General features: G+C 46.1%; 1 protein-coding gene across 3 annotated transcripts in view; it reads right to left on the reverse strand.

The window, feature by feature from the left end:
- Positions 1–307: 307 nt before the first annotated feature.
- The window catches only part of LOC121546084 (ERC protein 2-like), a 285,284-nt gene continuing 260,333 nt past the window's right edge, over positions 308–25,258 (reverse strand). For all 3 annotated transcript variants that reach the window (XM_041857100.2, XM_041857099.2, XM_041857098.2), the window contains one exon: positions 308–1,759. The gene's annotated coding sequence lies outside the window, so the exon portion shown is untranslated. The remainder of the gene's footprint in view (positions 1,760–25,258) is intronic.

Consider the following 25,258-nt stretch of genomic DNA (forward strand, 5'->3'; position numbering starts at 1 on the left):
TTTCTGATAGAGATACATTCTCCAGACAGTTGAGAAAAACGCCACACTTTTATTGAACGAGAAACATATTTACCATGGCAACACACTGTAGAACAAGTCAATAGCAGAGTTTGGGCATATTGAGACCTCGCGCTGTTCACACACACACAAATACACACGCTTACTCACACACGCTTACTCACACACACTAACTCACACACACACACACACACACACACACACACACACACACACACACACACACACACACACACACACACACACACACACACACACACACACACACACACACACACACACACACACACACACACAGAGAGAGAGAGAGAGAGAGAGAGAGAGAGAAAACTGCACAAGCTAAACACACACACAGAAAACCGTACAAGCTAAACACTTACTGCTGGTTCAGGAGAACGGAGATCATGATGCATTATGTCACCTTCAAACACCACGACATCCTCACTGGTAAACTGATATGTATAGACAACTCTTTGAGATGACGGTCCCTTAAAGCAGCACTCTGCTTTAAGGGATCTCTGATTCCAAAATGGTGATCGGGGAGTGCTGACTTCAATATGGATACCTAAAACAGCCAGTCCAATGCATGATGCAATTAAACTACTCAATAAATAAACTACTAAATAAAACAACACCCACAAGCAGAAACACACAACTGATACAAACCTCAAAGAGAACAGTACTCAATCTGTTTCAGATGTAGAAAAACAAACACAACATGATACTCGTTAGTCAAACAAAGTACAGCAGGGAGAGAAAAAAACACAAGAGAAAATAAAAAAAACTATAAACATATAATAGTTTGATTTCCTCAGAGGGTTTTGTTTGGTCACAGTTTATACCCTCCACTCGGAGAGGGACGAAGTTGCCCCTAGACACTGGTCTGAGGTCAGTTTTGTTTTCCCACTTGATAGTTAAGGTTAGGATTTAGAAAGGGCACTAATCCTAGATCAGTTCCTATGGACATCGACTACCTAGAGCACTGTCAACCAAGAGAGCTGTCCAGTGATAGGATGACAGGAGTGTTTCCAGACTTAAGAACATTCAGAGAAAGGTAGCCTACACAGAACACTTCTCTGGGTTCTCTTTGAGGGTTCTAGAGTAATTGGAACCCGGTTCCCCTCTCAGTGTCTCTCTGCTGACAGGGAGTGGTTCCTTTGGCACAGTACATTGAGAAGGTCCATGTGGATCTGAGGTCCATGCTGTGGACCATGCTAATGCTATCCGTATGTGGCTACGTAAACAAACCCACATCAGGATTTGCTCTCTCCCATAGACTTTCAAGGGCTCACAAACTATCTTAAAAAATAACACACAAAAAAAAGTATGTTTGGTCACTCTCAATGGTCCTTCCTGATTGGTCCTTCTGGTTTTTAGGCTGACTAGTTTGTTGTCTAGGATTGATCAGCCGGTCAGTGAACCTGGCAGGGGCAGTGAGATGATTGGTTGACAGTTGGAGAGTTAAAGCCATAGTTCCTCAGTGTATAACAGTCAGGATTACATGTCCAATTGTGCCTCGGAGCTCGTGGGACTTTACGAGTTTCTGCTCTCTGATTGTCAAACACTGGGAGGAAAGAGAGCATCTCTGCAACGGAAGGCGGGTAAAGAATTGTCTTCAACCAGGGCAGGTGGGCAGGATCCTGGGACTCTGCTGCAGTCAGTCTGGCCCCTGGATCAGTAGAGCTGCTCCACCAGCATGAACAGGAGTGTGTGTTTGGTTCAAGGCCCGGCTCACCAGCAGCTGTAGGGAGACATAGACAGAACAGGCATCAGTGTGAGAGGGGAACAAACACTTTAGAAAACACGCATGCACATGAAGAAGGGTGTTTCATCAGAGCTTGTTATGTGGATTAAAGGAAACCTCAGCCAACTCCCCAGTGCTTCGTAACAGGCACCACGTCACATCAACCTACCAGAGCAGCATAAACAGACATCAGCCAGTGATGGAGAAATCAACTCAAACGGTTCCTTCCATACAAGCGTGTTTGGTTTTTTTCTTAGTTATAGCATGACTGTTTTGTCCCTCTAACAGTCTGGCAAGTCTCGAGATCTCCTTAAGAATGCGTTAAACGTATTTGGCACAGACCCAAACATCGAGTGCTCATTTGTAACAAACTAAATCGGAATGTGTCTGTTACTTAGGTCTTTGTTGAGCAGCCAGCCAGCAACAAAATCAAGTCCAGTGTCTCATTTGTGGGTTGAGTTTAAAAAACATTGATGTATGCCATATACAGATGTAGGATCTTAATTTGATCACCTGTTACAGGAGAACGTTCCTGCAATGCAAAAACAGCTTGTAGTGTATTTTAGGTTTAAAAAGGGTTCTGAAGTTTGTAATTTCCACTTTGAAATTTCAGACTTGATTTTCCCTTACGAAAAATGAATTAACCCCTACAAAAATGTCCATTAATTATAATCCATAAAATAATTCACATTTCCTCTAGCTGAAGGATTCTTTTCCTGCTATAGCAAACCAGCTCAAATTAAGATCCTACATCTGTAAGTCCAAGGCCATCCCATTGGCTGAGCAAACAGTTCTCAAAATAACCACCAATCAAGGATGGCGATCCCATCAGTCACTCAGGAAAGGCCAGAAAGGAGAACACAACTAGGAGAGTAAGAAGAGAGGGGGAGAGAACAGACAGAAAGAGAGAAAGAGTTCAAGATAGACTGAAAGAGAGAAAGAGTTCAAGCTAGACTGAAAGAGAGAAAGAGTTAAAGCTAGACTGAAAGGCGGACCATGTAGAGAGGGTGAAATGAAGACTGCAGAATCCTGTGGAATTTGTTCAGGTCTGCAGGGCTTCTGGTTCTCTTCCTGTCTCCCTCTTTCTGGCTGCTGATTGGCTGCCGGGCCGAGGACCACCATCCATTACAGACGTAAATAAATAAACAGCCTCAGCAATTAAACCAAGTGCCATCATTTGTTATGCGACAGGGAGTGCTGTGTGTGTGTGTTAGCGTGTGCCTCATATGTGTGTGTGAGGCTTTTCTCAGGTTACCGTGCCGTCGTCTGCACTTTAATTAATGATTTTGGGGCCCAAGAATCAACAAATAGGGCCGCGGCAGGCAGGACCCAGGCAGGCAAGACCTAGGCAGGCAGGCAGGACCTAGGCAGGCAAGACACAGGCAGACAGGCAGGACCCTGGCAGGAAGGCAGGACCCAGGCAAGCAGGGCCCAGGCAGGCAGTGCCCAGGCAGGATGCAGGCAGGCAGGGCCCAGGCAGGACCCAGGCAGGCAGGCAGGGCCCAGGCAGGCAGGTCATAAAGGAGACGGCCCTGTCCCTGTGTGGATTGGCCTGAAGACTGCTCCCCTTTCATATCAGTCAACACTTCACTACCACCACACAACAGCCGCTTTCAGACCACAAGTTCCCACGGCACGCCTGCATGACCCTATGTATGTTTGGGTGCATGCATGTTAGTGTCTGTGGTTGCTATTTTGTTTATATACTTAGGTATATTGAAATAACTTTAACACAACTGGACAATCTGAATAGATTATCTCGCACCCTATAACTATCTATAACTACTATAACAGTTGCGTCATGCTCTCCCATGCTTTGACACAAAATGTCTGCTCTGTTTCAACACGGTGGTGCTACTGTGCAGCTACACACTGAAACTGAAAGGCCTCTTTGACAAAATATAGATACCACACATGGGGTTGCTAGAGTACTTAGCATTCTTACTGTATGTTAAGAGGGTGCTCCCACATACTGTAGAATGGCAGCGCCCAGTATTCTTGTAGATACTCCACATTAGCGGAGAATGAGGTAAGTTACTCTCTTAAATGGTAAAGTACTTCATAATCCTCAGATGGACAGCTCTAGATAAACTTGAAACATAATCATCACAACTGCTCCCACAATATGTAAAATGTTTTGGGATCTGGGTGGGTACAGTCTGTGTGTATAAATGAAATTCCTGACATTTATTTTATCTACTCTGTGCATTCTTATCAACATCAGAAAACGGATGGACCTTAGCTAACGATGTTTCCTCCCTTCTTATAATTATCCTTCTCTATCACCATCCATCCTTCTCACTTTTCCACTTCCTCTCATCCCTTCATCTTTCCTTCTATTTCACTCCTCCTATAGGTCCATTAGTTCTCTCACCCTCCCACTACACCTCCCATCCCTCCTTCTCTTTTCCTGTGCTCCCACAGTATTTGTAGTTCAGACAAGGGTAAAGTCTTTCGTACATTAATACTAGTTAACTCTGCCATAGCATACAGCATGCTAGATAATAATGTTTTAGATACTATACAAGTGTCTAACTGCTGCCGTACCTGCATTAAGGCGCTGTGTGTGTTTGTGTCTGTGCAGGCATGTGCATGTGTGTGAGTGTGTGCGTACCAGGACCAATACATCATTGTGCCCATACGTACATCGGATACTCGCACGTGCAGTAGAAGTCAATTTAAAAAAACATTCTTGACATTCCTGAACCAACTTTACAGTGATGTACACCTGGAGATAGCTACAGTGAGGGAAAAAAGTATTTGATCCCCTGCTGACTTTGTACGTTTGCCCACTGACAAAGACATGATCAGTCTATAATTTTATTGGTAGGTTTATTTGAACAGTGAGACAAAAAAATCTCCAGAAAAACACATGTCAAAAATGTTATAAATTGATTTGCATTTTAATATGGGAAATAAGTATTTGACCCCTCTGCAAAACATTACTTAGTACTTGGTGGCAAAACCCTTGTTGGCAATCACAGAGGTCAGACGTTTCTTGTAGTTGGCCACCAGGTTTGCACACATCTCAGGAGGGATTTTGTCCCACTCCTCTTTCCAGATCGTCTCCAAGTGATTAAGGTTTCGAGCCTGACGTTTGACAACTCGAACCTTCAGCTCCCTCCACAGATTTTCTATGGGATTAAAGGTCTGGAGACTGGCTAGGCCACTCCAGGACCTTAATGTGCTTCTTCTTGAGCCACTCCTTTGTTGCCTTGGCCATGTGTTTTGGGTAATTGTCATGCTGGAATACCCATCCACAACCCATTTTCAATGCCCTGGCTGAGGGAAGGAGGTTCTCACCCAAGATTTGACGGTACATGGCGCCGTCCATCGTCCCTTTGATGCGGTGAAGTTGTCCTGTCCCCTTAGCAGAAAAACACCCCCAAAGCATAATGTTTCCATCTTCATGTTTGATGGTGGGGATGGTGTTCTTGGGGTCATAGGCAGCATTCCTCCTCCTCCAAACACGGTGAGTTGAGTTGATGCCAAAGAGCTTGATTTTGGTCTCATCTGACCACAACACTTTCACCCAGTTCTCCTCTGAATCATTCAGATGTTCATTGGCAAACTTCAGACGGCCCTGTATATGTGCTTTCTTGAGCATGGGGACCTTGCGGGCGCTGCAGGATTTCAGTCCTTCACGGCGTAGTGTGTTACCAATTGTTTTCTTGGTGACTATGGTCCCAGCTGCCTTGAGATCATTGACAATATCCTCCTGTGTAGTTCTGGGCCGATTCCTCACCGTTCTCATGATCATTGCAACTCCACGAGGTGAGATCTTGCATGGAGCCCCAGGCCGAGGGAGATTGACAGTTATTTTGTGTTTCTTCCATTTGCGAATAATCGCACCAACTGTTGTCACCTTCTCACCAAGCTGCTTGGCGATGGTCTTATAGCCCATTCCAGCCTTGTGTAGGTCTACAATCTTGTCCCTGACATCCTTGGAGAGCTCTTTGGTCTTGGCCATGGTGGAGAGTTTGGAATCTGATTGATTGATTGCTTCTGTGGACAGGTGTCTTTTATACAGGTAACAAGCTGAGATTAGGAGCACTCCCTTTAAGAGTGTGCTCCTAATCTCAGCTCGTTACCTGTATAAAAGACACCTGGGAGCCAGAAATCTTTCTGATTGAGAGGGGGTCAAATACTTATTTCCCTCATTAAAATGCAAATCAATTTATAACATTTTTGACATGCGTTTTTCTGGATTTTTGTTGTTGTTATTCTGTCTCTCACTGTTCAAATAAACCTACCATTAAAATTATAGACTGATCATTTCTTTGTCAGTGGGCAAACGTACAAAATCAGCAGGGGATCAAATACTTTTTTCCCTCACTGTAGCTTGGTCTGAACAGAGGTGTTGGGTTTGTCTGGGCTACCAGACACAGTCTAATGACAGGAGCTAAAGACAAGGGGACAGAGGGAGAGGGACACAGGTGGCTAAACAGGGTTTGAGACTGTCTGTCTGTCTGTCTGTCTGTCTGTCTGTTTGTCTGCCAGCCTGCGCCTGCCTACCTGTCTGCCAGCCTCCCTGTCTGTCGGGGGATGGAATACCGACCAAAAACATCTGTATTTGAGTGAGTCGAGCTGCTCTTGTCTTTAAGTGGTACTAATGTAAACTTGCAGAGTTTGGGGACCACCTATGTACGAACTCAGCTCTTTCACAAGCAGTTATCCTATGGCTCTTCTTCTTTTTCAGATAATTTTTTGTTGTTGCCTAAATTAAATTACCGGCAAGAAGTTATCCCTCACTCTACCAAGCAGAGAGATGTAAAATACAACATATTGGAGGGAATTGCAAAGGGAGAGAAGTGACAGCTAAGTCTACTTATGCTCTCAGAGTATTTTCTGTCCAAACAGAAAGAAATCCCTTAATAAAATTAGGCGGAGGAACCTATAGATATTTTCTCATGGAGTTAAAAGTCATAGATCCTCAAATGGGCAGGCAGAGGACGATGCAGCGCAGTCACTCTGCTCCACACTACAACAGGTCAGACAGTCACTCTGCTCCACACTACAACAGGACAGACAGTCACTCTGCTCCACACTACAACAGGACAGACAGTCACTCTGCTCCACACTACAACAGGTCAGACAGTCACTCTGCTCCACACTACAACAGGACAGACAGTCACTCTGCTCCACACTACAACAGGACAGACAGTCACTCTGCTCCACACTACAACAGGACAGACAGTCACTCTGCTCCACACTACAACAGGACAGACAGTCACTCTGCTCCACACTACAACAGGACAGACAGTCACTCTGCTCCACACTACAACAGGACAGACAGTCACTCTGCTCCACACTACAACAGGACAGACAGTCACTCTGCTCCACACTACAACAGGACAGACAGTCACTCTGCTCCACACTACAACAGGACAGACAGTCACTCTGCTCCACACTACAACAGGACAGACAGTCACTCTGCTCCACACTACAACAGGACAGACAGTCACTCTGCTCCACACTACAACAGGACAGACAGTCACTCTGCTCCACACTACAACAGGTCAGACAGTCACTCTGCTCCACACTACAACAGGACAGACAGTCACTCTGCTCCACACTACAACAGGACAGACAGTCACTCTGCTCCACACTACAACAGGACAGACAGTCACTCTGCTCCACATTACAACAGGACAGACAGTCACTCTGCTCCACATTACAACAGGACAGACAGTCACTCTGCTCCACACTACAACAGGACAGACAGTCACTCTGCTCCACACTACAACAGGACAGACAGTCACTCTGCTCCACACTACAACAGGACAGACAGTCACTCTGCTCCACACTACAACAGGTCAGACAGTCACTCTGCTCCACACTACAACAGGACAGACAGTCACTCTGCTCCACACTACAACAGGACAGACAGTCACTCTGCTCCACACTACAACAGGACAGACAGTCACTCTGCTCCACACTACAACAGGACAGACAGTCACTCTGCTCCACACTACAACAGGTCAAAATCAAATCAAAACAAATCTTATTTGTCACGTGCGCCGAATACAACAGGTGTAGACCTTACAGTGATATGCTTACTTACAAGCCCTTAACCAATAATGCAGTTCTAAGAAAAATAAGTGTTTAGGAAAAAATAGATAAGTAAAAAATAATTAAAGAGCAGCAGTGAAATAACAGTAGCGAGGCTATATACATGGGGTACCGGTACAGAGTCAATGTGCGGGGGCACAGGTTAGTCGAGGTAACTGAGGTAATATGTACATGTAGGTAGAGTTAAAGTGACTATGCATAGATAATAAACAGAGAGTAGCAGCAGCGTAAAAAGAGGGGGTTGGGGGACATCGGATGTAGCTTGGAGGCTAGGATGTATTCTGTTGATGAAAAGACTAAGAGCTAGATTCAATCCTGAGCACGGAAGACCCGCGTTATAGTGTGACTGACATTTAAAGGCAATGCTCCCGGGTTCGCGGAGACCGCATTCACGGTAAACGCTGCATATGTCAGCTCAATTGGAAATTACCTTTAAATGTCAATTGCACTATAGCGTGGATCTTCTAGGTCTAGGAAAATGACTTTGTGATTATAATAAAAAGTATCCTTTCTATAATATTACATCTATTCCATGATATCCTTTACTTTACTGTAGTATATACTCCAGGCCCCCATAAATATGATTTTGTAGCGGTCAACTTATGAAGAGGTTAATGTGTGGCAATCAGAAGAGGTGAGCTTGTAACTATTAGACAAACTATGCCAACACCCATAACTTTGAATAGAACACATAACACACACAAAAACATACACACAATGAGCATCATTAAACAGTTTTTGATGTCTGCCATTACACTATAAACGTTGCTTTGCCACCCTGTTGTACAATAAAAACACAGACATATACCCACATAAAAGTGCATGAACGTGCACGCACACAACGTGCGCGCACACAAGCATTGGAATGATGCCCTTTTCCAAACCCTGATGAAAAAAAGATGGTCTCCATCAACCAGCCCAGAGAGGCAGAACATCTCCCATGGAACAAGCTTCAAGAGCTCTCTCTTTTTTTTTTGCCTGACTTTTACAACTTCCTCCTGGTTCGGGCTGCAGTTCTAACCCAAACAAAACTCAATTTTTTAGTTATTGGCCCTCATGGCATGTAATGGAGAATCAAGCTAATTATCCCTACAGCTGTTTTCACTTGCTTTTTATGTAAGCAATACCTGGCTGATCCAGGGAGCAACAGTGAGGCCCTTCTTAGTGCTCCGCTCCAGGCCTCCAGGCCTGTTGGAATTAGAGAGCAAAATGCCGGCTTTTCCTCCACAGCACCCCCACCCAATACTGCCCCCCCCCACCTACCTCAACCATGAACCCCCCTCACTCACACACACTCACAACCCCCCAGTCCCCATTTCCACTCCCCCCCCCCCACACACACACACCTCTCAATTCAACCCTTTGATTTCCAACAAAACTGCTATTGAACAATTAAGAGAAATCGGAGGGAAAGAGAGAGAGAGAGAAAGAAAGAGAGAGAAATCTAGTTTTATTTCTCCTTCTGAAGCTGTGAGTGGATTAATTTGAAAGAGGAATAAGGGTGTGGCTTAGCTTAAATTGCAACTATCGCTCACTGAGGAGGGGAGGGAGGGTAGGAGAGCGAGAGAGAAAGAAAGAAAGAAAGAAAGAAAGAAAGAAAGAAAGAAAGAAAGAAAGAAAGAAAGAAAGAAAGAAAGAAAGAAAAGCGGGAGGGAGAGAGCGAGAGAGAGAGAGAGAGAGCGAGAGAGAGAGAGAGCGAGCGAGCGAGAGAAAGGCAGGCAGGTGGGCGGGCGGGAGGGAGAAAAGCGGGAGGGAGAAAAAGGGAAAGAGAGAAAGAAAACAATCCCTGGCTGGCTAATTACATAATTTCCTTCATCTGAGCAAACACACGCTGAGTGAAAGCAAGCGTGAGCTAGCGGCACAGATGCTAGGCTGAGAGGCGCTGATGCTAGCTAGTGGCACAGACGCTAGGCAGAGAGGTGCTGATGTTAGCTAGCGGCACAGATGCTAGGCAGAGAGGCGCTGATGTTAGCTAGTGTTACAGATGCTAGGCAGAGAGGCGCTGATGTTAGCTAGTGTTACAGACACTAGGCCGAGAGGTGCTGATGTTAGCTAGTGTGACAGACGCTAGGCCGAGAGGTGCTGATGTTAGCTAGCGGCACAGATGCTAGGCTGAGAGTCGCTGATTTTAGCTAGTGTGACAGACGCTAGGCCGAGAGGTGCTGATGTTAGCTAGTGTGACAGACGCTAGGCAGAGAGGTGCTGATGTTAGCTAGCGGCACAGATGCTAGGCAGAGAGGCGCTGATGTTAGCTAGTGTTACAGACACTAGGCCGAGAGGTGCTGATGTTAGCTAGTGTGACAGACGCTAGGCTGAGAGGTGCTGATGTTAGCTAGTGTGACAGACGCTAGGCCGAGAGGTGTTGATGTTAGCTAGTGTGAAAGATGCTAGGCCGAGAGGTGCTGATGTTAGCTAGCGGCACAGATGCTAGGCCGAGAGGTGCTGATGTTAGCTAGTGTGACTAGTGTGACAGATGCTAGGCCGAGAGGTGCTGATGTTAGCTAGTGGCACAGATGCTAGGTCGAGAGGTGCTGATGTTAGCTAGTGTGACAGACGCTAGGCCGAGAGGTGTTGATGTTAGCTAGTGTGAAAGATGCTAGGCCGAGAGGTGCTGATGTTAGCTAGTGTTACAGACGCTAGGCCGAGAGGTGCTGATGTTAGCTAGTGTGACTAGTGTGACAGATGCTAGGCCGAGAGGTGCTGATGTTAGCTAGTGGCACAGATGCTAGGCCGAGAGGTGCTGATGTTAGCTAGTGTGACAGACGCTAGGCCGAGAGGTGCTGATGTTAGCTAGTGGCACAGATGCTAGGCCGAGAGGTGCTGATGTTAGCTAGTGTGACAGACGCTAGGCCGAGAGGTGCTGATGTTAGCACCTCTTGGCCCCTCTCTCAATTCAATGAGTTTTATTGGCATGGGAAACATATGTTTACATTGCTAAAGCAAGTCAAATAGATCATAAACAAAAGTGAAATAAAAAATCAGAAATTATCACTAAACTTTACACTCACAGAAGTTTCAAAAGAATAGAGACATTTCAAATGTTATATTATGGCTATGTGCAGTGTTGTAACAACATTGGGGACAGACCAAATCAGATCATCAGCAAACATTAGACATTTGACTTCAGATTCTATTAGGGTGAGGCCGGGTGCTGCAGACTGTTCTAGTGCTCTCGCCAATTTGTTGATATATATGTTGAAGAGGGTGGCGCTCAAGCTGCATCCCTGTCTCACCCCACGGCACTGTGGAAAGAAATCAGTTAGTTTTTTGCCAATTTTAACCGCATACTTGTTGTTTGTGTACATGGATTTTATAATGTCGTATATTTTTCCCCCAACACTGCTTTCCATCAATTAATTTAGCAGACCCTCGTGCCAAATTGAGTCAAAAGCTTTTTGGAAATCGACAAAGCATGAGAAGACTGCTTTTCTTTTGGTTTGTTTGTTTGTCAATTAGGGTGTGCAGGGTGAATACGTGGTCTGTCGCAAGGTAATTTGGTAAAAAAAACAATTTGACATTTGCTCAGGACATTGTTTTCACTGAGAAAATGTGGGATTCTGCTGTTAATGATAATGCAGAGGATTTTCCCAAGGTTGCTTTTGACGCATATCCCACAGGATAGTTATTGGGGTCGAATTTGTCTCCACTTTTGTTGATCGGGGTGATCAGTCCTTGGTTGCCAGAGCTGAGGATGATGTTAAAGAGTATAAGTATAGTCCATTGGAATTTGTGGTCTGTATATTTTATCATTTCATTTAGGATACCATCAACACCACAGGCTTTTTTGGGTTGGAGGGTTTGTATTTTGTCTTGTAGTTAATTCAATGTAATTGGAGAATCCAGTGGGTTCTGGTAGTCTTTAATAGCTGATTCTAAGATTTATATTTGATCATGTATATGTTTTTGCTGTTTGTTCTTTGTTATATAGCCCAAGAGATTGGAGAAGTGGTTTACCCATACATCTCAATTTTGGATAGATAACGCTTCATGTTGTTGTTTGTTTGGTGTGTTCCAATTTTCCCAGAAGTGGATAGATTCTATGGATTGATCAATTACATTGAGCTGATTTCTGACATGCTGTTCCTTCTTTTTCCATAGTGTATTTAGGTATTGTTTTAGTGATTCACCATAGTGAAGGCGTAGGCTCAGGTTTTCTGGGTCTCTATGTTTTTGGTTGGATAGGTTTCTCAATTTTTTTCTTAGGTTTTTGCATTCTTCATCAAACCATTTGTCATTGTTGTTAATTTTCTTAGGTTGTCTGATTGGCATTTTTATATAGATTTGATAGGGAAGCTGAAAGGTCAAATATACTGTTTAGGGTTTCTACTGCCAAGTTTACACCTTCACTATTGCAGTGAAACAATTTGTCCAGGAAGTTGTCTAAAAGGAATTGAATTTGTTGTTGCCCAATTGTTTTTTGGTAGGTTTCTACACTACTTTCCTTCCATCTATAGCATTTCTAAATATTATGCAGTTCATTTGGCTTTGATGCCTCATAATTGAGTATTGCTCTGTTCAAGTAGACTGTGATTTTGCTGTGATCTGATAGGGGTGTCAGTGGGCTGACTGTGAATGCTCTGAGAGACTCTGGGTTGAGGTCAGTGATAAAGTAATCTACAGTACTACTGCCAAGGGATGAGCTGTACTGTAGGTGTACCTACTGTTGTCCCCTCGAAGCCTACCCCTCTGTCTCTGTCTCTCTCTAATCCTCTGGGGAATGAGAGAGTGCTAGTTTCAGTGGGATGGTGGTAAGCTCTCTGTGTACAGCCAAGGCGTGCCAACCTCTACAATTGATATGGGTGGAATCTGCAGCCCCTACTCCTTACTGAGGTGCAGGTTGTTTTCACACACACACACACACACACACACACACACACACACACACACACACACACACACACACACACACACACACACACACACACACACACACACACACACACACACACACACACACACACACACACACACACACACACACACACACACACACACACGCTCAGACAAACACACAGGCACACACAAATGCATGCCCGCACGCCCTTCACAGACACACACATCACGGGGGGATGAAGGTTTTGGCAGGAGAAGAAGTTCAAATATTCATTTGTGACTTCAAACGCTCAAGGCAAGAAAGAACATATGTTGATAAAAGTGTATAATATTCATGCAGGTCCTAAGTACAGGTTTGAGCAACAACAATAAATGGTAGCGTGGAATTGTATCTCTTCTTTTCAGGGGCTCTCTCTCACCCTCGCTATTCACTCTCCTCCTTCTGTTCACTCTGATTATCTATGTCACTGTTTTCTTTGTTTCCCTACTTTTACTAAGTTGATCTATTCCTACAGTATCCTACAGTAGTCTGCTCTCCTACAGTAGTCTGCTCTCCTACAGTAGTCTGCTCTCCTACAGTAGTCTGCTCTCCTACAGTATCCTACAGTAGTCTACTCTCCTACAGTAGTCTGCCCTCCTGCAGTAGTCTGCCCTCCTACAGTAGTCTGCCCTCCTACAGTAGTCCGCCCTGCTACAGTAGTCTGCTCTCCTACAGTAGTCTACTCTCCTACAGTAGTCTCCCCTCCTACAGTAGTCTGCTCTCCTACAGTAATCTACTCTCCTACAGTAGTCTGCCCTCCTACAGTAGTCTACTCTCCTACAGTAGTCTGCTCTCCTACAGTAGTCTACTCTCCTACAGTAGTCTGCCCTTCTACAGTAGTCTACTCTCCTACAGTAGTCTGCCCTCCTACAGTAGTCTGCTCTCCTACAGTATCCTACAGTAGTCTACTCTCCTACAGTAGTCTGCCCTCCTGCAGTAGTCTGCCCTCCTACAGTAGTCTGCCCTTCTACAGTAGTCTGCCCTGCTACAGTAGTCTACTCTCCTACAGTAGTCTGCCCTGCTACAGTAGTCTGCCCTGCTACAGTAGTCTGCCCTCCTACAGTAGTCTGCCCTTCTACAGTAGTCTGCCCTGCTACAGTAGTCTGCTCTCCTACAGTAGTCTGCTCTCCTACAGTAGTCTGCTCTCCTACAGTAGTCTGCCCTCCTACAGTAGTCTACTCTCCTACAGTAGTCTGCCTACTACAGTAGTCTACTCTCCTACAGTAGTCTGCCCTGCTACAGTAGTCTGCTCTCCTACAGTAGTCTGTTCTCCTACAGTAGTCTGCCCTTCTACAGTAGTCTACTCTCCTACAGTAGTCTGCCCTCCTACAGTAGTCTGCTCTCCTACAGTATCATACAGTAGTCTACTCTCCTACAGTAGTCTGCCCTCCTGCAGTAGTCTGCCCTCCTATAGTAGTCCACTCTCCTACAGTAGTCTGCCCTCCTACAGTAGTCTACTCTCCTACAGTAGTCTACTCTCCTACAGTAGTCTGCTCTCCTACAGTATCATACAGTAGTCTACTCTACTACAGTAGTCTGCCCTCCTACAGTAGTCTGCCATGCTACAGTAGTCTGCTCTCCTACAGTAGTCTACTCCCCTACAGTAGTCTGCACTGCTACAGTAGTCTGCCCTGCTACAGTAGTCTGCCCTCCTACAGTAGTCTGCCCTTCTACAGTAGTCTGCCCTGCTACAGTAGTCTGCTCTCCTACAGTAGTCTGCTCTCCTACAGTAGTCTGCTCTCCTACAGTAGTCTGCCCTCCTACAGTAGTCTACTCTCCTACAGTAGTCTGCCTCCTACAGTAGTCTACTCTCCTACAGTAGTCTGCCCTGCTACAGTAGTCTGCTCTCCTACAGTAGTCTGTTCTCCTACAGTAGTCTGCCCTTCTACAGTAGTCTACTCTCCTACAGTAGTCTGCCCTCCTACAGTAGTCTGCTCTCCTACAGTATCATACAGTAGTCTACTCTCCTACAGTAGTCTGCCCTCCTGCAGTAGTCTGCCCTCCTATAGTAGTCCACTCTCCTACAGTAGTCTGCCCTCCTACAGTAGTCTACTCTCCTACAGTAGTCTACTCTCCTACAGTAGTCTGCTCTCCTACAGTATCATACAGTAGTCTACTCTACTACAGTAGTCTGCCCTCCTACAGTAGTCTGCCATGCTACAGTAGTCTGCTCTCCTACAGTAGTCTACTCCCCTACAGTAGTCTGCCCTCCTACAGTAGTCTGCTCTCCTACAGTATCCTACAGTAGTCTGCTCTCCTACAGTAGTCTGCTCTCCTACAGTAGGCTGTGCTCCTACAGTAGTCTGCCCTTCTACAGTAGTCTCCTCTCCTACAGTAGTCTACTCTACTACAGTAGTCTGCCCTCCTACAGTAGTCTGCCATGCTACAGTAGTCTGCTCTCCTACAGTAGTCTACTCCCCTACAGTAGTCTGCCCTCCTACAGTAGTCTGCTCTCCTACAGTATCCTACAGTAGTCTACTCTCATACAGTAGTCTGCTCTCCTACAGTAGTCCACTCTCCTACAGTAGTCTGCTCTCCTACAGTAGTCTGCTATCCTACAGTATCCTACAGTAGTCTGCCCTCCTACAGTAGTCTGCCCTCCTACAGTAGTCTGCTCTCTGGTTTTTAACTCTATTTGTTCTTGTTATTTCACTGATTCTCTCTCTCTCTCTCACCTCTCACCCCGCTCTCTCTCTCTCTCTCTCTCTCTCTCTCTCCTCTCCCCCCCCCCTCTCTCTCTCTCTCTCTCATCTCTCACCCCTCTCTCTCTCTCACCTCTCACCCCTCTCTCTCTCGCTCTCACCTCTCACCCCTCTCTCTCTCTCTCTCTCTCCCTCTCTCTCTCTCTCTTTGTATGTACAGTATGAGTGGCAGTGTTTATATTGAGGGGGATGTCCAGAGCTTTGCCATGAACCAGCTGTGTGTGAGTGTGTGTGTGTGTTTCTCTGTGTGAGTGCAAGTTGACATGTTTCTCTGTGTGTGTGTGTTTGTGTGTGTGAGTGCGTTTGTGTTTCAACCCTAACTCTCCACCTGTGTATCACTAAAATTATCCTGCAGTGAGCGTGAGTACCAGAGCCTAGACCTTGACCCAGAACTAAACCCAGAACCAGAGACCAGGCCAGCACTCTGAACGTGCCTGCATCCTGACACTACCACAGGCCCGGCGAAGCAGGGGAGACGGGTGAAACTCGAGCCCACATTAAAGCACCTCCATCAGGTAGGAGATCAGGGAGGCATCCATGCTCTGGAGGTCTGTAGGGGTTCGGGCCTCTGAGGGACTATCTCAACCCCATCTGGAAAGAGAATCTGAGGGTAGTCTGATGGACGATAAGAGGCCAGGCAGACTGACACACACACAGCCAACCAAGCTTCTCACCCCCATTATCCACACTGTGGAAGGGGGGGGGGGGTTCCGGTACGATGCAATCCCAGCAACGCTGCATTCTCATGGGGGTGAGTGGGAGATGGGGGGGGTGGAGTGATTTCTTTGAAGATGCGACCTAATGCCCTTATACAGACACACAAGCACACAGCTATATGTACAGACAAACACACACACACACACACACCTTGGGAGCCAGCTCTCAGCTGGTAACACATGGAATAGGGAGAGGGAAGCAGCTCTACTTGACTTGATGTCGTAATCATATTTCATATAGCAGGAATCTAAGTTTCCAGAGCAGATAGAAAACAGACTGGAGTCAAGGCTTTGTTCCTGGAACTGCTAAAACAAAGGATGAAACAGTCGTATGTTGGAAACACAGGATGAAACAGTCGTATGTTAGAAACACAGGATGAAACAGTTGTATGATGGAAACACAGGATGAAACAGTTGTATGTTGGAAACACAGGATGAAACAGTCATATGTTGGAAACACAGGATAAAACAGTCGTATGTTGGAAATACAGGATGAAACTGTTGTATGTTGGAAACACAGGATGAAACAGTCATATGTTGGAAACACAGGATGAAACAGTTGTATGTTGGAGACACAGGATGAAACAGTCGTATGTTGGAAACACAGGATGAAACAGTCGTATGTTGGAAACACAGGATGAAACAGTTGTATGTTGGAGACACAGGATGAAACAGTCGTATGTTGGAAACACAGGATGAAACAGTCGTATGTTGGAGACACAGGATGAAACAGTTGTATGTTGGAAACACAGGATGAAACAGTCGTATGATGGAAACACAGGTGTCTAATTCCCCCAATACACTAGTTCACTCCACACCAAGCACCACTCTGCTAGGTCAACATATTTCATTCAACACTAGTTCTTCTTTCCTCCCCCTGCTCTCCCTCCCTCCCTCCCTCTTTTTCTCTCTCAATCCCCCCTTCTCTCTCAATCCCCCCTTCTTTCTCTCGCTCTCTCTCTCATGTTGGAATGAGAGGGAAGACATGTTTTCTCATTCATACTTTTATCTGTTTATTTTTCCTTTGTTTCTCAGGCGCTACGAAGGCCCCAACCTTCTCCTAATTTCTTTCCAAGACCCGTCTCTCTCTCTTCCCTGACCAGTCTATCTCTCTCCTGGCCCGTCTATCTCTCTCCTGGCCCGTCTATCTCTCTCCTGACCTGTCTATCCCTCCGACCCGTCTCTTTCTCTCTCCTGACCATCTCTCTCTCTCCTGGCCCGTCTCTCTCTCTCCTGACCCGTCTCTCTCTCTCCTGACCCGTCTCTCTCTCTACTGACCCGTCTCTCTCTCTCCTGGCCCGTCTCTCGCTCTCCTGACCCGTCTCGCTCTCTCCTGACCCGTCTCTCTCTCTCCTGACCCGTCTCTCTCTCTCCTGACCTACGTTTCTTTCTCTGTCCCTCCTCTCTCTCTCTTCCTCACTGGCTGTGTCCATGCAGGATCTGTGGAAGCCAGAGACATGCCAGGCCACTAAGTTTAAAACTCCACTTCATATTCTATCAACATCCCATTGAATGGGGCTCTGCACACGTGGATACCAAAACGCGGATTATTTAGCTTCTCCTGGTCCGTAGCTTTATAGGTTTCTGGAGGATGGCCCAATACATAAGGAGGAAGGATGCCTGAATAGTGGGGGGCTCTGAGGCTTTGGTTGGGTGTGGGGGATATGGAGAGGGAGTATAGAGTTTGATTTGGTGTAAGGTAAGTGATTTTGTGCGCCGCCCCATGGGCGTGGGGATTCTTTGCAGGTGTGTGTGTCTCCCATCCAAAAGTTCAGGCCAGTACACCTATTCAGAAGCTCCACCCTCCCTTTATGCAGGACATTGTGTGCCCGCGCACGTGTGTGTGTGTACAGGACTGTGGAAGACTATGTAAGACTGAACAGAGTCAACGATTTCTCACCGCCACTGGAATGACGTCTCTCTAAGCTGGAGCATTTTGCAGGATTTACTCAAGTGCAGATACAGATATTTTTCAACTCAGTTGGGGTTTTCCCACTAGGACCTGTGTTAGGTTTTAAACATCTCTCTCCAGGTAAAACAGATGAACAAGCTCAAAGGCAAAATACATATGTAACCATAAAAGTTAGTTAGGGAGATAAGAGTCTCCAGCTTCAGAGATTTTTGCAGTTCGTTCCAGTCATTGGCAGCAAAGAACTGGAAGGAATGGCGGCCAAAGGAGGTGTTGGCTTTGGGGATGACCAGTGATATATACCTGCTGGAGCGCATACTACGGGTGGGTGTTGCTATGGTGACCAATGAGCTAAGATAAGGCGGGGATTTGCCTAGCAGTGATTTATAAATGACCTGGAGCCAGTGGGTTTGGCGACGAATATGAAGTGAGGGCCAGCCAACGAGAGCGTACAGGTCACAATGGTGGGTAGTATATGGGGCTTTGGTGACAAAACAGATGGCACTGTGATAGACTACATACAATTTGCTGAGTAGAGTGTTGGAGGCTATTTTGTAAATGACATTGCCGAAGTCAAGGATCGGTAGCATAGTCAGTTTTACGAGGGCATGTTTGGCAGCATGAGTGAAGGAGGCTTTGTTGCGAAATAAGAAGCCGATTCTAGATTTAACTTTGGATTGGAGATGCTTAATGTGAGTCTGGAAGGATAGTTTATGGTCTAACCAGACACCTAGGTATTTGTAGTTGTCCACATATTCTAAGTCAGACCCGCCGAGAGTAGTGATTCTAGTCGGGCGGGCGGGTGCAAGCAGCGTTCGATTGAAGAGCATGCATTTAGTTTTACTAGCATTTAAGAGCAATTGGAGGTCACGGAAGGAGTGTTGTATGGCATTGAAGCTCGTTTGGAGGTTTGTTAACACAGTGTCCAATGAAGGGCCAGATGTATACAAAATGGTGTTGTCTGCATAGAGGTGGATCTGAGAGTCACCAGCAGCAAGAGCGACATCATTGATCTACACAGAGAATAGAGTCGGCCCGAGAATTGAACCCTGTGGCACCCCCATAGAGACTGCCAGAGGTCCAGACAACAGGCCCTCCGATTTGACACATTGAAGTAGTTGGTGAACCAGGCGAGGCAGTCATTTGAGAAACCAAGGCTATTAAGTCTGCCAATAAGAATGCAGTGATTGACAGAGTCGAAAGCCTTGGCCAGGTCGATGAAGACGGCTGCACTGTCTTTTATCGATCGCGGTTATAATATCGTTTAGGACCTTGAGCGTGGCTGAGGTGCACCCATAACCAGCTCGGAAACCAGATTGGATAGCGGAGAAGGTACAGTGGGATTCGAAATGGTCTGTGATCTGTTTGTTAACTTGGCTTTCAAATACTTTCGAAAGACCTGGCTATCCAGAGAAGACAGGCTATGTGCACACTGCCCACAAAATGAGGTGGAAACTGAGCTACACTTCCTAACTTCCTGCCAAATGTATGACCATATTAGAGACACATACTTCCCTCAGATTACACAGACCCACAAAGAATTTGAAAATAAATCCTATTTGGATCATTCCGATAGGTTAAGTTAAGGGCTAAAGTTTGGGATAGGGTTAAAACCCCAAAGATCTAAACGAGTGCCTAGCACTAGGATTGAAACTGCGATCCTTGGAGGACGCCTTAGCAAGCCGCGAGCCTACTTGATGGTAATAGCACTCACCGTTGCCACCTAGTGGCCGGTATTGAAGGCATCTCCCGAAGTCCTGGGGACCTGGACGAACGTCGAATACTGCATTGCATCTGGTGTGACCTGACTGGTGTGTGTATGTTGTTAGCTGAGCTGCCAAGGAGTGGTGGTCATTAAAAGGGAAAGTTTGGCTGCAGGAAGAGAGGGCGGGGGAGGGGGAAAGGTGAGAGAGTGGGAGGAGAAGAGAAAGGAGAGGGAGGGAGGAAGGAAGATAAGGTAGAGGGGTTTAGAAGGGAAAGAGAGAGAGGGAGAGAGCGAGTACACAGTGGCAGAATACCTGACCACTGTGAAATTAAGGAAATCTTTGACTATGTACAGACTCAGTGAGCATAGCCTTGCTATTGAGAGAGGTCGCTGTAGGCAGACCTGGCTCTCAAGAGAAGACAGGCTATGTGCACACTGCCCACAAAATGAGGTGGAAACTGAGCTGCACTTCCTAGCTTCCTGCCAAATGTATGACCATATTAGAGACACATACTTCCCTCAGATTACACAGATCCACAAAGAATTTGAAAACAAATCCAATTTGGATAAACTCCCATATCTATTAGGTGAAATACCACAGTGTGCAATCACAGCAGCAAGATTTGTGACCTGTTGCCACAAGAAAAGGGCAACCAGTGAAGAACAAACACCATTGTAAATACAACTTTTTTGTACTTTAACTATCTTCACATCATTACAACACTGTATATAGACATAATATGACACTTGAAAAGTCTTTATTCTTTTGGAACTTTTGTGAGTGTAATGTTTACTGTAAAAACAAATTTTTTCTTGAATTCACTTTTGTTTATCATCTATTTCACTTGCTTTGGCAATGTAAACATATGTTTCCCATGCCAATAAAGCCCTTAAATTGAATTGAATTGAGAAAGAGGGAGAGAGAGGGAGAGGGAGAGGAAAGGAGGGAGAGAGAGAGAAGGCCAGGCTTGACAGTGATATAAACACACGGTAAAGCAGAGCTTCTCTGCCGTCATGATTTAATACTGCTGAGTGCTTACTGCTGAAAACATAACATCTCCTCTCCTCTACTCTCCGCACCTCACCTCCCCTCCTTTACAACCAATATGGCCCACCAGTCCACTCTCCAACGTTGCTTTGAAACAGAATTTCCTCTCTACTCATTCTAATTGTATGACCAGAGCCACAGCTGCTGACTTTCACACACAGGAGAGGGAACCCTGTAGAACACTAGTTCGGAACACCACAGAACACTCCTCGAGAGCATCTTGGAGTGCGGTCAGCTCATCCTAAAGCTGATAGGGAAGTGTGTCCATAAATAAGAGCAGTAAAGGCTGACAGGGACTTGGATTAGAGCGGGATGGAGAGTAAATAACCCTCAGAAGCGACACTCATACCACCGCTATATTACCACTATATTTACTACTGTAACACAGTGTTCCCAATAAACTAGCACTGATAAAGCCATCCGCACTGACAGAGTTAACGTTCTAGCTAGCGCTTCTGCTGATACTGAGAAGAGGGAGTGAAGACTGTGAGCACTGCTACAGCTCTTCAGTATGACAGCTTATCTTTGTGTGGTGCCTTGACATGATGTGAAACACAGTAGAGGACGCAAGCCAAGCCAATAGCCCTTTCCTTGAACTGGTCTTCACCGCAGTAGTACTTTTAAAATCAAGATTATTTATGGTCTCACCTCCAGTACATGTCCTAGGTTAGAGCTGGACTGGGTAATGGCCATTTCATATGCTCTGGGTGTGTGAGGTGGAATCCAAACCCAGGCTCGGTGATGGGAGTGATGTGTACGGCAGAGAGAATTCCAATTGCCTGCCTGCCCTGGGTCATGCGATAATGTTTAGGTTGAGCTTAAAGGGTCAGAGTTGGATTTGAGAGCCCAAGCTAATGACTTCTATACCATTTGACTTATTTATATCTTCATAAGGGAAAGATTACAGGCCCTCTCCATGACATGGTCTGGTGATCTCTTGGTTGATATTGTCCTAACCACAGATCTAGGATCAGCTTACTCCTCCCCATATTCTGACCTTAACCATTACTGGAAAAAATGCCTAACAGACCTTGGATCAGTGTCTAGGGGCAACTTCATCTGTGCCTGGTGCTTTGTTTGGCATCAGTGTGGCCCAAACAAGAGAAAACAGAAAGCCCACAGAGCGACACTATTATGGATCTGATTTTCCACTGAGTGCCTCCTAGACTTCCTCCTAAACAGAAAACATTCCACTCAATTATCACAATTAATAGCTTCCTTCTGTCTCCTCCTCTCTCCTCCTTTCCTCTCCTCTCTCCTCCTTTCCTCTCCTTCTCTCCTCCTTTCCTCTCCTCTCTCCTCCTTTCCTCTCCTCTCTCCTCCTTTCCTCTCCTCTCTCCTCCTTTCCTCTCCTTCTCTCCCTCTTTCCTTTCAGGTTTTCATAGCGGAGCGACGCATTTAGCATAGTTTAGCTGACCACAGTAAATTAGGATCAGCCTCCGTAAAAAATGTGTGTGTGTGTGTTGTTAAATGGGTAGTGTCACATGGGTAATTACAGTGTGTCTCTCCACCTGGGCTCTGACATATGTTCTACACTCAGACAGACACACCCCAACACCTGGAAGGAAATAACACACCACTGTCTGTATGTCTGTCTGTCTGTGAGTAAGAGAGAGAAGCCAGTCAGATGATTACTATACTGTAGCTACAACACAGTGTTTTGTCTTCCTCTCCTCTCCTCTCCTCTCCCTCTCCTCTCCTCTCCTCTCCTCTCCTCTCCTCTCTTCTTCTCCTCCGCCTCCCTCTCCTCTCCTCTCCTCTCCTCTCCTCTCCTCTCCTCTCCTCCTCCCTCTCTCCCTCTCCTCTCTCTCCTCTCCTCTCTCTTCTCCTCCGCCTCCTCTCTCCCTCTCCTCTCCTCTCCTCTCCTCTCCTCTCCTCTCCTCTCCTCTCTCTCCTCTCCTCTCCTCTCCTCTCCTCTCCTCTCCTCTCCTCTCCTCTCCTCTCCTCTCCTCTCCTCTCTCTGTGGTGTGTCTCAGGACTAATGTGTAATTTCTTCTGGTTTCCATCCTTTCTTTATACCTCTCATATCATCACTCACTCCGAAAGAGACGAGAGGAAGGTGGAAAGGGAGGAAGAGAAAAATAAATATAAAGAGATACAGAGAGTGAAGAAAAAGAGAAAGAGAGAAAGAGAGACAGAAGGAGAAAGAAAGGTAGACAAACAGAGAGAGGGGTAGGGTAGAGAGAGATAGAGAGAGGGCCTACTGTAAAGAAGCAGTAATAACAGTTGTTAAATGCTGCTCTTTCATTGACTATTTCACACTAAAGGAATCTCCTGTAGAAAACATCAAAGGGGAGAGAGACAGGCTGCACAGACTACAGAACGAACAGGTGATAGCTCCAACACACATTCACATACAAAAACACATTTAGACACACAAAGATTTTTCAGTGGAAAACTTGATCCCCGGTGGCCTAAAACACACTGATGTTTCCACTCACTTTGGCTCTGCTTTTCAGATCACAGAACACACTGCGGCCAGACACACACACAATCTCTCTCTCTCTCTCTCTCTCTCTCTCTCTCTCTCTCTCTCTCTCTCTCTCTCTCTCTCTCTCTCTCTCTCTCTCTCTCTCTCTCTCTCTCTCTCTCTCTCTCTCTCTCTCTCTCTCTCTCATCATCATCATTACTACTACTACTACTACCACCACCATCATTAAACTGCTATCATTACCATCACCCCTACTACCCGTACCATTACTATTTAGAAAAATAATCACAACAATAATAACAATAATAGTAATAACAATAATAATAATAATAATAACAATAACAATAATAATAATAAGTAAGTTACTGCTTACTATGCAGATGTTATTATTCAGTGTCCCTCAGGCTATGGCAGGCAAATACATATTTGGCAGCAAGAGGAGCCATTGCACCTTCACCCATTACTATTTTTTGTTTTTCCTCTGGGTTTAAGTACATTTTTAAAATAAATGTAGTAATTTCTGTCAATAATGAATCTCTTGGTGAGGAATATGTATCACAGTAAAGGAGAAAGTGCATCTCTGTTTCTACCTCCCCTGTTGTGCAGTGACCACATACACGCTCCTCTTTGTGTAGCCATGTTTTTTTTATGTCTTCTGGTCCTCTGTAGCTCAGCTGGTAGAGCACGGCGCTTGTAACGCCAAGGTAGTGGGTTCGATCCCCGGGACCACCCATACACAAAAAATTTATGCACGCATGACTGTAAGTCGCTTTGGATAAAAGCGTCTGCTAAATGGCATATTATTATTATTATTATTATTATTCTGGTTTCTATTGCCAATTGGTGGTCACTCAGCCTGTACTTGGTAAGGACTGTCTCTGCTTCATATCTCTGACAGAGTAGAGATAATCTGTAACGATCCCGGCAGTCTGAGTCGGGTCCTGTCTGTGGACTAGTTTTTCTGTTCGTGATCTCCAGTTTCCCGAGGGTTCGGGAACGCTCCGGGGAGCTCTCTTGATTTCCGCACCTGCATCCCATCAGCAATCTGCACACCTGGTCCTGATCATCACCCTTCTTAGGCTCTGGCCTAACATCCATTCCCTGCCGGATCGTTAGCCATGAACAGTAGGTTTACCAGAGTATCAGTCTTAGAGCCTAGCGTTAGTTTTGTTGTTTTTGCACCTTGTTGGTTTGTTGCTTACTTACCCCCGTTTTGTTCCATCTGCAGTCACCCGTCCGGAACCTTCATCCAACCTCTGCCTGGTGGTCGGCGGCTGCCGACCCAGGATGGGATCAACCACTGCACCCCCAACAACTAATCCACGCCGCCCGCTCTGTTCCCTGGATTATTCAGCATCACTCTTGAATTTGTAAATAAACACTCACCTTCGTTTCAACTTACCTTGTCCTGGTCTGCTTCTGGGTTCTGGCTTAGCAACTCGTGACAGAACGATCCGGCCAGTAATGAACCCAGCGGACCTGGACTCTGTTCGCCATGCCATTACCCAGCAGGAGAAGATGTTGGGCCATCATAGCACGGTACTACAGGAGATCGCGTTGTCAGTTCGGAACCTTTCTACCGGTCTGACGGAGGTCCAGAACCAACGCAAGTGTCCGGTGGAGGATCCACTACCGGTTTCACCCATCTCGCCTGCCGCCTCTGAAGCTGTGTCCTTCCGTGAGCCCAAGGTTCCGACGCCGGATAAATATGAGGGGGAGCTGGGAAGATGCCGTTCCTTCCTTATGCAGTGTGGATTAGTGTTCGATCTACAGCCCTACTCTTATGCCACAGACAAGGCTAGGATAGCCTTTGTGATTGAGTTGCTGCGTGGTCGAGCGCTGGAGTGGGCTTCAGCCGTTTGGGAACGACAGGATCCCTGCATGGCTTCATACCAGGGGTTCACGGCCGAGATGAGGAAGCTCTTCGACCATTCCGTCCGAGGGAGGGACGCAGCTAGGCGCCTGTTTCGCTTCGCCAAGGAACTCGCAGCGTGGCCGACTTCGTGATCGAGTTCAAGACGTTGGCTGTGGAGAGTGGGT

The sequence above is a fragment of the Coregonus clupeaformis genome, chromosome 30, assembly GCF_020615455.1.
Source record: "Coregonus clupeaformis isolate EN_2021a chromosome 30, ASM2061545v1, whole genome shotgun sequence".
Lineage (NCBI taxonomy): Eukaryota > Metazoa > Chordata > Actinopteri > Salmoniformes > Salmonidae > Coregonus > Coregonus clupeaformis.